This window comes from Dermochelys coriacea, chromosome 17, assembly GCF_009764565.3.
Source record: "Dermochelys coriacea isolate rDerCor1 chromosome 17, rDerCor1.pri.v4, whole genome shotgun sequence".
Classification (NCBI taxonomy): Eukaryota; Metazoa; Chordata; order Testudines; family Dermochelyidae; genus Dermochelys; species Dermochelys coriacea.
The window spans coordinates 10530199-10543249 of NC_050084.1; the positions used below are offsets into that span (position 1 = coordinate 10530199).

The 13051-nt window shown below is 46.1% G+C and overlaps 2 protein-coding genes across 2 annotated transcripts in view; one reads left to right on the forward strand and one right to left on the reverse strand.

Moving 5' to 3' along the window:
- CCDC92B (coiled-coil domain containing 92B) overlaps window positions 1-13051 on the reverse strand; it is a 54010-nt gene that overhangs the window by 23774 nt on the left and 17185 nt on the right. The gene's annotated exons all lie outside the window — the stretch shown is intronic.
- Window positions 3294-13051, forward strand: part of RAP1GAP2 (RAP1 GTPase activating protein 2) — a 294016-nt gene continuing 284258 nt past the window's right edge. The window contains exon 1 of the mRNA XM_038375286.2: window positions 3294-3690. The gene's annotated coding sequence lies outside the window, so the exon portion shown is untranslated. The remainder of the gene's footprint in view (window positions 3691-13051) is intronic.

Below are 13051 nucleotides of genomic sequence, written 5' to 3' on the forward strand. Positions count from 1 at the left end.
TTTTACATTCTGAATGACAAGTCTCCCCCATGTGTAACCAACATAATAATTACAGATGCTGCCCCATCAGCTGCAGTGATGGAGCAACCTGTAATTGTTTAGCATGGCAATGCCTCTTTTTAAAAACGGAGTCGCTGGAGCATTCAATGGAACCATTTTTGGTGCTTATTTAAGCCAGGACAAAGAGCAGAACAAGTGAAGTGAAAACAGAACAGAGTGTAAACTGAAGTATCTCATAATTTACTCTGACTGACTCTGTCTGTCTGTCGGCCTCTTGCTCTGCATATTCTGAAAGCAGAGCACTCTTGTCTCCTGTACTAGAGACTGTAATAAGGATGTTGTCAGCACTCTTCTGGCATTGTCCAGCTTTTAAATCCTGTCACCCAAGGTAGCTTGGATAGTATATGTGACATCTACTAGAGAATTAAGTATCCAAGTTCTCAGCCACTGGGCTTCCATTCTGATGATGAAATGTTTGTAAGTGAATATCCGTATGTAATGGTCACCGTCATGGCTGTCACCACAGTAGGGTTGCACTTGAAACCCCCAGCACTAAACGTGTAACCCTCTACCAGTTGAGATTAAGGAAAGGCCCTGATCCTCAAAGGTATTTAGGCACCTAACTCCTTTAGCTGGTAGTTGTACTAGACTCGTACCTGCTATGGATCACCCATGGGAATGGTGTGTGAAACACAAAATGAGCAGCGGATTACACTTGCTTGGGCTGTGATGGCTGAATTCTGAACTGGTCTCTGAAATGCAGAGAGCTCTCATGCTTATGTAGTTGAATTAAACTGTCTTCACAAAGCAGCTGCTAACCAGTTTGCTTCTGGACTCTTACCCTTTGCTCTAAAAACAACATGCATATCCTTGATCCACGCTCCTGGCTTATCTTTCACATCATAAAGATATATAAATATAATGAACATACAACATGCTTTTTAGGTTACGTTACTGAAATCCCATGATTGAATAGAGGAAAGATATTTTGCAATCACAAAAGGTAGCTAGCAGCGTTTTAATACTCAGGGCTGAATTAGGCCGCTCAGGGCTGCACACTACAGACATTATGATAATGATCTAACAGTTATCTATGGAGCCGAGCCCTGATCCTGCTTGCATCCATGCTGAGGGGAGCAGGATCAGGCCCATTATGTAAGGCTGATATATAATAGTAAACTCAAAAGATGAATAAAAGCCTCTGAGAGTTTGTTTCACTGCATTTTTAAATAACTTGGCACGTGGACCTTATATTAAATCCATTCCTCTCTGCTGATGAATAATGGGGCATACGGGCAATCGAAAGCGGATAGTGTGTGAGTGCAGGGGGTGTGTGTGTAAATTTGAGTGCAACGAAGGAGGGTCAGTCTGTGGGGAGAGAATGGGGCAGCAGCTGGGTTCAAACCCTTTGGTTTACAATAGTTGCAGAGGTAGAATTTGTAGTTGTAGTTGGCAGTGGAGTCTGATGCAGAGGAAGCTGGCTAGGAAGCTGGGACCTGATTCAGTTTCTCTTTTTAGCAGATCAAGGTCAAATGCTGGTCACTTTAAAGCTGTTGGGAGTTTTAGCATTGCCTACTTTGGGACCAGACTTTGGCTCTTCATTTACAAGGGAAGTAATGAATTCGAGTTGCTTTCCCTTTCTCCGATGGGAAAAGGGAGACAGAAGCTTGCGATCCCAGTCGGCTGGCCTTTTTCAGCGGGCTGTGTCTTCCCAAGCGTGGGAGCACTCAGACCTGCTGCTGGTGCTGGTAGGCCAAACTCTACTGCCACGTTAGGGCCCAGCCCTGTGAACAGCTGAGCGCATCCGGAAAGGTACCGAGGGACCTCAACCCCTTTTGTGGTGAGTCGGAGATGAGGATGCTCAGCAAATTGCTGGAGGGACTCTGCAGCTGGCAAGATCAGGTCATGTCATTGTCAGGCGTACTAGAGTGAATCTATTGACTGGGCAGCATCCAGCCTGCAGGACAGGAGTTTCACCGAACTTTGTGCTTATCATCACTTGTCATTTGCAGGGGAGAGGAGGCCTGATTCACCTGTCGTTTATATCCATTTTACACTAGTGTAGTGCCAGTACCTTCTAAAGAGCTTCTCCTGATTTATCCTGGAGGCAAGGTTATGTCTACACTGCAATCTGAGGTGTGATTGCAGCTTGGGCAGACATGCCTGTGCTAGCATTGCTAAAAATAGCCATGTAGACGCAGCAGTGCAGGCCTCAGCAATGCAAGCAGGTATCCAGGGTTGCCGGCATGCTTGTACAGACTGCACCGAAGCCCGTGCTGCGGCATCTAACCTGCTGTTTTTAGCAATGCTGGCGCTGATATGTCTGCCTGCGCTCCAGACATGCCCGGGAACGCAGCATAGACACAGCCTACGTGGGTATGTCTACACTGCACCTGGGAATGAGCATCCCAGCTGGGGGAAACAGACTTTGCTTTAACACCGCAACTCGGGCTGCAGCATGGGGCCTCAAGCCTTTCCCGCCTGCCCCCTGAAGGCTTCAGAGCCCAAGCTGCAGCCTGAGCAGTAATGTCTGCACAGCGATTTTTAACACACTAGTGTGAGCTCGGCTAACACAAGCCTGTCGGCCCAGGCTGAGAAGTTCATTCCCAATGAGAAGAGAATTAGACCCAAAGAATCTTATTTCAGCCCTTACCTCTGCTCCCGGTTCACCAAGCCACCATCCTCTTGTCATAGAACTGTCTCATAAAGACTCATTTTTTCCCTGACACCCACAAAAGGGAGTTTGCAATAATATATTTAAACAAATTCTTAATAACGTCTGCCTCAGGGCTTCCCAAAGTGTCCTGTCTTGTAGCAACTGGAAGCTCTTTGGGGGCAGGCTCTATATTGATTTCGTGTTGACACAGCGATCTTCCTTTTTTAAAAATTTTCTCTTTGGGACCAATGGATAAAAGGAATTAGAGAGATATTCATCCTATTTAGCAGAAAGATGCTCTCTGTGTTTGGGACTCAGGAGAGCTGGTTTCAATACATAACTCTGCCACAGACTTCCGGCATGACCTTGAGCCAGTCATTTAATCTTTCTGGCCCAGATCCTCAAAGGTATTTAGGCTCCTGACTTCCATTGAGGATCTGGGTCTGTGATGGGGTGACCGCCCTACAGAGGACTAGAAGGGGTTAAGGTGGCCAGCAGACCAATTAACTCCACAGGCTTCACCTGGAGGAAGAGCCATGGAGTAGGGAACTAATTAGAAGCAGGTTCAGCTGTGCAGCCACAGGAGGGGTCTGTAAAGAACCAAGCAGCTGAGAAGGGCAGGCTGTAATAGTTCCTGGGAAGAGGGTTTTGGTGCTGATATGCCCAGAAAGAGAGAAGGGGAACCACGTGTGTAAGAAGCAGTCCCTGGAAGGAGCAGTGAGGGCTGAGAGAGGAAGGCACAGAACTGCTGAGTTGGAGGTCCCTGGACTGGAACCCAGAGTCAGGCTAGGCCTGGATTCCCTACCAGCTGCAGAGGGAGTGGTGCCATGGGGCAGTGAGAGGGACTTTGCTACCTTGGAAGGGGGACCACTGAGTGACCTGGCTCCAGGGCTGAGTCATGAAGACCATGCTGCAGTTTCTGGAGCGAGAGACGGGCTGCAGGCCAGAGGGAGAGACTGAACAAAAGCGTGTGAACCCTGGAAGACCTCAAGAGCTAATCCCCAGAGGGAGCAGGAGGAGGCACCAGACCAGTGGTGAGTGGTGCTGCCTGCGACGGCCTTATTTCCCAATCTGTAATAGGGGGATAATTGTAATTTCTTTTGCCTACCCTTAGGGTTTGTCAACCTTGGAAAGTTCTGCTGCTTTAACTTTGCCTGCATAGTTAAAGCAGCAGAAATTACCCCATACTCTAGACAGATTTAACACTAATCTAAAAGGGGTTTATAGCTTGTTCTAGTTCAGGTAGCAAAATAAGATTAAACCAGTATAAGGCACCTGTAACAGGGCAGCCTGCCCCATTCAGGTCCAGTTAGTTCTGCCCTGCTACCCTGTAGGGAGGTGCAGCAGGGCCAGATTTAGGGACAGGTGACCCAGGCAACAGCCTGGGGTGCAGGGCTTCGGGGGTGCCAGGCTTGGGGTGCTGTTTTTGTTGTTGGTGACAAAGGGGTCAATAGAATGTCTGAGGTAATGTGTTCCAGGTATTCTGTATGTGGAGTTATTTTTCACTGACCTCCTTGAATGTTCTGGACCTTTGTAGAATCTCCTAAGGTATATCAAAGTTGATGATGATGCTCCTTGCCTGGGGTACCATTTGGTCTAGGGCTGGCCCTGGGTGCAGGGGCTGGGATTTCTACGAAGAGAGGGTCCAGCATTTGAGGGTTAACTGGGAGACGAGTGGACAGGCTGCTCCTATGGAGATGGAGGAGCAGAAGTCGAGGTGAGGGCCAGGGGGCTGTCTGAGGACTGTGGCCACCCTGATGCCTTTGTAGAAGATTGGGGCCTGGACTGGAGGGTGGTGTGGCTCAGAGCCTGGATACCTGTGGTGGGCGTCAAGACGGGCTGACAAGAAAAGATGCTGGACTGAAGATCCTCTGTTTTGGGGTCTGTTAGACTTGGCTGGAGTCGCCAAAGAAAGTTGTGGGGAAGCTGAGGTGGAGTGCTGCAATGCGAGGTCTGGCTGTGAGGGGATGCTCAGAGATGGTAAGTGTTGGAACAGGACCTTTATATTAGTATCAATGTGTCTGTGCTACAGGTTGTATTGGCAAAACTAAAGTGGTAAAAATAACCCCCCTCCTCCCCAACTGACACTTATACTGGTATAACTCTTCTAGTATGCTATCAGAGGGGTAGGTGTTTTATTCTGTATCCACAAAAACAATGAGGAGTCTGGTGGCACCTTAAAGTTGAACAGATTTATTTGGGCATAAGCTTTTGTGGGGGAAAAAACCCATGTCCAAATAAATCTTAGTCTTTAAGCTGCCACCAGACTCCCCATTGTTCTTCTAGTATAGTCTCTAGTCTGTCTCGCCTACCTTGATCATAAAAGCTCTTTGGGCAAGCACTGTCTATGTACAATAGGGCTCCAATCTCTCTAGGGGCTACTGTACTACAAATACTCATTGCTGTATTAACAATACCGTGAATAATGCAAACATCGATGCGGGCAAACATCAACAATGTTGAAGATAATATTGAGGTTTTGTTTTTAATGATCACGCAAGCCTAAGCGTTTGTTAAAATGAAGTGCGGGCACAGATTAGAAAGCGTGAGTGAACAAACGAAGCCCAGACAATTTGGCTCGGAGACTTCTAGAGCCTGCCAAATAGTTAGATCCTGTAACAATGAGAAGACGCTGATCGTGACTCCTTTGGAGACGAAGGGGACTGAGAGGCTGTGTCACAGTTTGACCATATGGTGCGTTAGTGTGCGCTAGCTGGGGTGTCGATTCTAGTCTCCCGTGTCGTGCAGTAACTGGCCTGTGTGGACCTGTTGGTGTTAACTGAAAGTTCCCTAGTGCATGTTAATGTAGTCCTGTTTGAAATAGGGTGCTCTCAGTATGCAATAGGGAACTAGCAGTGCACACCAGCAGGGTCCATATGGGCCACCTAGTGTTCACCAACATGTCGTGCACAAATGTATCATGTAGATAAGCCCTTAGTCTAATGGGAAAGACCAACTGTACTTCCTCCTTAACCATGAATACCAACAAGACTTGTTGTTGTTTATTATTTTATGCAAAACTGCTGTGATCATGTCAGTCACCCCCAGAAATGTCATTACTCTTCCATGGGGAGAGTGTTATTTCTTGCTTGCTTCATCGAGCTGTACCTTGTTCTTCCACACAGATGGCTATATCACCAGCTGGATTAACTGTTTGTTAATATTTCATAGATGAAACCCATAGGATTTTGCTTTGTTACACCAGTGCAAATCCAGAAACACCCCCCTTAAATCAACAGGATTACACCAATGCAGAGAGCAGAATCTGATTGTCTGTCTCTGTCAGCATTTCTATCCCCCCCCCGCCCCCACTGACATAGAATAGTATCTAAGCAGTGCAACGTGTTAAAGAATGAGTTCTTTCTATAGCAGGACTAGCATCTTTTGTCCTTTCTTTGTTCTAGCCATTGGCTGTTGTCTGCCAGCAGTGTGCCGTCTCCCTCAGTGTTACTTAGGGAACACCTTTACAAAACAATCCTACAGCATTCCTGGGTGTCCCAGATTAGACCACAGGCTTTTCCAAGTGGGAGCTTTTAATGTGCTCTCACAATGGGGCCCTGATTTCGGCTGGGAACTCTAAATGCTACTGGAATAAAATAGCCTAATAAAAGTAGAGGAGAGGTTCTCACCCCCCATCCCAAGTGCCACTGCTATAAAGAGGCTGCAAGTAGCCTGGGAGTTTTCCTTTAGTGTAGGGCTGCTGTCAGTGGCCCTACGCTGCCCCCCCGCCCCGTCCCAATGTCTCAGCAGTGCATGCTGAGATGGAAATTCTGGGTTGTGACACAGCTCATAGACGGCATCAGAAGACCACTGAAAATCAGAACAGCCAATAGCTGCTCTAACTTGTGCAGAGGGCTGCACTAGGCCCAGACTCCAGGCAGTGTAAAAAAGTGGCATAAAGTCACACTTCCCTGCCCACCTGGACTGTGTCTTCTGTGCTGCATCTCCTGAAAGCACACAACCAGATCCTGCGCCACCTCTCCAGGCAGGATGTTCTTTTCCTAGGCCCTGCCCCTGGCTCTCAATAGTGTGATTCTAATAATGCCTCAAGCAATTGTATTCAGATCAAATGTCTGCTATGCTATAATATCCTATACGCTTACTGATCTATTACCCAAACTTCCCAAGTTTATTGTTAATCCCTGCTGTCTGTCTTGTCTGAGATTATTTTTTTTAAATTATTTTAAGAGAAGAGTTTCTCCATTAGCTGTCTCTGTCTTGGGTTTAGTCTTCTTCTTTTTTTTTTTTTTTTTTTTTTTTTTTTATTAAAAAGATCCTGCATGTTGTTTGCCTACCAGTAATTCACAGAAACCCCTGCAGTTGTTTTCCACCTGGGCACTAATCAACACACCAGTACTTTGCTAATAATTCTGCTGACACTTTGCTTTTGGATCTCATTTGCCCTTGTGCTGTTCATGTGGACGGAATAGTTATTCACATCATGTGGCATCACCAGCAATGCACGCTGGATAGGAAACTGATCACCATTTGGTGAGGGGTGTAATTTCTTGATATTATGTGGATGCCTCAGGGTCATGACTGTTACAGGCAAGCCACTAATTTTGGATGCTCAGTTCAAGAAAGAAATTAGAATGCAGGGGATTTTCACAGAATTTTCTATACAGTCCAGGCTCGTTACAGGGATGGCCCCAAAGCAAATCTCCACATCCAAATGCCTCTCAATCTTGTGGGGATTTGGAATTAGAACCTGACTCAAGACCCACGTTTTCCCATCTATCTTAGATACTTGCATGGCCTCCATTGCCATAGTGCCTCACAACCCCTCTGCCATGTACATTGGCCAAACTGGACAGTCTCTACGTAAAAGAATGAATGGACACAAATCAGACGTCAAGAATTATAACATCCAAAAACCAGTTGGAGAACACTTCAATCTCTCTGGTCACTCGATCACAGACCTAAGAGTGGCTATCCTTCAACAAAAAAGCTTCAAAAACAGACTCCAACGAGAGACTGCTGAATTGGAATTAATTTGCAAACTGGATACAATTAACTTAGGCTTGAATAGAGACTGGGAATGGATGAGTCATTACACAAAGTAAAACTATTTCCCCATGGTATTTCTCCCTCCCACCCCACCCCCCACTGTTCCTCTGATATTCTTGTTAACTGCTGGAATTAGCCTACCTGCTTGTCACCATGGAAGGTTTTCCTCCTTTCCCCCCCCTGCTGTGGGTGATGGCTTATCTTAAGTGATCACTCTCCTTACAGTGTGTATGATAAACCCATTGTTTCATGTTCTCTGTGTGTGTGTGTGTATATAAATCTCTCCTCTGTTTTTTCCACCAAATGCATCCGATGAAGTGAGCTGTAGCTCACGAAAGCTTATGCTCTAATAAATTTGTTAGTCTCTAAGGTGCCACAAGTACTCCTTTTCTTTCTATGAATTAGGGCAGTGCTATTGTTCCTATTTCTCAGAAGGGGAATTGAGGTAGAGACTCAGTGTCTTGCTAGAGATCACACAGGAAGTTTTTGTGGTATGAACAGAGAAATGAGCCCAGGTCTCTCAAACCCCAAACCAGCTCCCTAGCCACAGGAAATCCTTCCTCTTTTCTGCCTGGTTTCTATTTCTGTAAGAGATCTGCACGTGCCCAGACGTTGAGGCTAGTGTGTGTGTGTGTGTGCTGAAATCTGAACCAAATTTTGTTGCTCAGGCTCATTTCTAGATAACTTTGCACACCAAGTTAAAGTACTGTTGTAAGGGGTGGTGGGGGGAAAGGAAACTCCTCTCTGAAAGCTTCTTTGGAGAAAGGAAGGCCCTCCAGAATCGCTGTTTAAAGGGGGCCTTTATGTCTTGTGACTTCTCCTGCTCCTTGGATAAGTGCCATGTGGGTGGATTAAAGCTAAAGGGGCCTGGATCCATCAAAACTTTGGGGACCCCAAGTAGATTCTACATCCCAGATATATCTCATGGACCTGGGGTTTCCTTCCAAACGTAGCAGCCCAGCTAACACAACCCCATCTCAGCAGACAAGCAACTGACAGCATGTCCTATTGATCTGCCTCTTGCTAACTTCTTTGTCACGGCTCCTGCTGCCTCAATTCTGGTGGCCCAAATCCCAGGCATTCTGCCTTAATTTGCCACTGCACGCTCCCCTCCATTCTGTTCCTCTAAAGTGCTGTGGCACCACAGCAGAGCCGTCTTAAGTGCACCATCCGCACAGTGTCCAATACTTGGCAACCCATGGACTTGTTTGCATAGCAGCCTATAGTCTTGCTTCACAGGTGCTGAGCCCCAAAACTGGCACAAGAATTAGACTTGGACACAGCACTGCTACAGAATGGTTATGAGCTAGGAGTGCCTACGGTTGAAATGCCAAGCCTTTTGCACTGCTTCCGAATCCCTGTATCTAGTAACTTCTAACAGGGAGTAAGTCAGGGAAACAGAGATGGGGGCTGGGGAGGATCTAGTACTCTGAGCACAGGAAGAGGAGCCAGGTGCTCCTAAAGCCTCAGCCTTGCTCTGGCACTCCCTCCATATGTAGCCTTGGAAAAGTCACTTACCTCTCTGCCTTAGTTTCTCCCACATGCAAAATGAGTGATGACTGTGCCTACATCACAGGGCTGTGGAGTCCATGTTTGTGGAGCGTTTTGAAGCATGAAAAAGCATGGCTAAGTATTCTCACTAAGAAAGGCAAAACTAGTTTCAAGTGCAGCTCATTGTGTCTTCTGGGTTTTGTCATGCTGTTTGCCGGGAGCAGAGATGTGCAGGGAGTGTGCTTTATGCAGTCATACCACAGCTCAGTCTTCAGTTACAGGACAATCAGGGCAGCCCCAGAGGTGGTTACATAGGGAGGCCGCGCTAGCAGCAAAGAGCATTGCAAGATGGAGAATGGGGGCGGGGGGGACGGACCCTGGGTGCTGGCTGTCTTTGAACAAAGATCAGTTTTTAACTCCTAGGAAAAACATGCTGTATGTATAAACATGTATGTGCACTCATGCATGTCTCTGCACATACATGCTCATGTGAGTGCTTGTGTGTGCATAGATACCTATGTATGTACTTTGCGTTCACATAGTTCTGCTTGGGTGCGTGTGCATGCACTTGTGTATATTTGCGTGGGCATGCTGTTCCAGAAGCTCTATATATCTTAACAGATAAAGTGCCAGTAGATGGTGCTCCAGAACATGCAGCATCATGCCTGGGGTTTTGTAGGAACAATGAAACTTGTTGCTGTTGTGCAGGGCAAATGGGAGTTCTTTACATCAATCCTGAACATACTCAGAATTGCCAATCCCAAGATTCAAAACTCGTGAGTCAGACACCTCCACCCCTCCAAATCATCAGATTGGCTTAAAAAAGAGATTTAAAAAACTCTGCTTTCTGGGTTTTTACTTCTCTAAAGCCTCCAAGACTGGAAAGCGATCACATTTTCAAGCTTTTCTCCATAATTACCTCTTTAAAATGAAAGCTGAGATTCTCTGGTTTTTGTGTGACTCCAGAGCTGGGGCTTTAGGGAAAGCATCAAATATCACGGGATGCACAGTGAAAACATTGCATGAAAGTGTCCATGTGCACAATTCATGCATATGCTCACTTGCTGAATTTTTGAGGCTTCTCAACTCCGTTTTCCTAGCAGCAATTTCAAAAGCCCCATATCAGTTTGGTGGCAGCCCTCTCCCCTATCCAAGGAGGGCTTGCTGCTCTTCCCTCTGGCGTCCCTCAATGCCTTTTTGACCGTTGGGCAGAGGGGTTGCGTTCTCTGGGGATGGAGGACAGACCTTAAGCAGTGATGGAAAGAAGGGTAGAAATGACAGGTCTAATTCTACTACTTGTTCATATCCAAAATGCCACAATTCATATTTCTCTGACTGCCAGGAAAAACACTAATATCTGGCTGTGTTTTTGCATGTTTGTGTATATCAAAATGACTGCTTTGACCTTATTGTAATGAAACATTGCAGTAACGTGGTTTCAGAAATATCAATCTTAAACTTTCATTTTCCAGGAAATTCTGAATCTTTAAATTCAGGGCAACAGGAAACTTTGAAATGTTGCAGTTTCCTGACCAATGGAAACTCAAGTTTCAACCGGCTCTAGTGCAGGGATTCCCAAACTTGGTTCGTGGCTTGTTCAGGGTAAGCCCCTGGCGGACCGCGAGACGCTTTGTTTACCTGAGCGTCCGCAGATACGGCTGTTCGCAGCTCTCGGTGGCTGCGGTTTGCTGTTCCTGGCCAATGGGAGCTGCGGGGAGCTGCAGGAAGCTGCATAGGCCAGGCCACTGCTTCCCGCAGCTCCCATTGCCCGGGAACGGCAAACTGCGAGCAGCCGTACCTGCAGACCCTCAGGTAAACAAAGCATCTTGCAGCCTGCCAGGTGCTTACCCTGAACAAGCCACGAACCAAGTTTGGGAACCCGTGCTCTAGTGAGTAGTTGCATTGACTTCAATGGGGCTACTTGGATGCATGAAGTTAGGCTGTGATCCTGCAAACACATGCATAAGAGTTGTTGTCCCAGTTCTGAATTAGGATAACATTTTCAGCTTTGATTTTTATACAGTCAGATTAAACCAATTGCTTGGGAATGAATCTGCTTGGTGAGAGACCATAGGGAAATGTCAGTCCAAGACAGCTAGTTACTCCAAACCAAATGTGCAGCTTCTCACTTCAATGAATCTCTGTTAAAAACTACATTGGCCATTTATTCTCACACAGATCTTTTAGGGATGATTATATATGTGTTACAAAAACGACTGCTCAACCCAAGAATCCCATTTCTTTCCCTCTTCCTAGACTTGGGCTAAAAACCATGATTTTACTAGGGATGATGGGGACAGGGGTGGGGTGAATTTGCATCTATTAATAGTTTTGCTCTTAACCCCAAACCTTTACAAATTATCTTTCAAGATAATTATCATGCAACCACCAAACCTAAAGCAGCTGGAGAGCTAAGGGAGGTGCGGGGGGAGTAACATCAAAATTGCTGTTGGGTTTTTTCCAAAAATTGAATTTAAATGGTTAATCTTTGTCCTAGATTTTTCTGTTAATCTGCTTTGATATTGACTTTAATCTCCACACTAGCACATCACATTAGACACTGCTACACTTCAGAATCTAATCACTTGGCTTGATTCTCCCCCCGCCCCCACAATAAGGCCTCTGTGCTTTGTCTTTAAAAATAAATCTGTAGTGACTCTACCAGTAATGGAGAACCTACTGTAATTTCTGGAAACCATTCAGCACTCTCCCATTGGAAATCAATATTGACCGCTTTTATTTTTCTCAGCTAAAATGGGATACGAGGTGCATTTAAATGCACAGCAAAGTCTCCTGTGGCTGTATTATAGAACAAGACACCGCTCTCCCTGGCTTGGGGTGAATTTAGGTCTCAAAGTTTGATGTGCATAATAGGGGTCTTGATCCTGCATTGAAACCAATAGGACTACTCATCTGAATAAGGACTTGTAGAATCTGGCTCCTGTCTACATAGGAAAGAGAGGACCAGGAAGAGCAGTGTCCTGCATAAGTAAGGGCTTTTATATGAGTGGGGACTACTGATGTGAGTAAAGGCTTCAGGATCAGACTTTAGCTTTGCTAGTGGATCTTTTGAGCTTGTCCCTCTGGGTCTGCATTGTCTCATGATACAGACTTTCTATCAAGGTGAAATTACTGATGGTCTAGTCTGAGGTGGGGAGAGCACTGTGATTTATAATGGCTTCATGCTGAATTTAGCAGGGAGCCAACTCTGGGCTTTTCATTTGCAATGCAAGGGTGGAAGGCAAGTTTGTTGCATAAGCAACGCGCGCGGTACAGTATCCGTGGGAGGGAGAGCTGGCGGCACCACTCATGTACTGTCAGGCCTTCACTCCCCCTTCTCCCTGCCTCCCTCCCCCATTCCAGCAAAAGGAGTGTTCCAAGCGGGGTTGGCATCTGCTGCAGCAGAACCTTGATTGCCTTGCTTTGATTGTGTGACCTAAATTTTCTTTAACACACACTCGCTTTCCCTCCCTCTCTCCAGCATTAACTTCCTGGAGATGCTTTTTATATACTGGTAAGAGATCGCATGCAAGACAGTGGCAAAGTCACAGAGCACTAATATCCCTCCCTCTCTCTCCCCAGAGCAAATCACAGCATCTCTAATCAGTCTTTGCTCTGGCAAAGCTGAAGAGGGCTCTAAGCAAAGTCCAAATTGTGCTACCTCAATTCTCCCTCTCCAGGCTACGAGTACCTTACACTGACTTCAGTGGCAGTTTCTCATACCTCCTGGGAGAACAGGGCCATGGACCTCTGCTTATCACTACAACTAAAGCACATCAACCTCATTTAAGGCCCTCAAATGTTTTAAAATCCTTCCCCATTGGTGATTCTCCTTTAACTTGGATTCCTTCATTTAATTTTAAAATGGGATGGGTTATAAACAACATACTGCCAAGC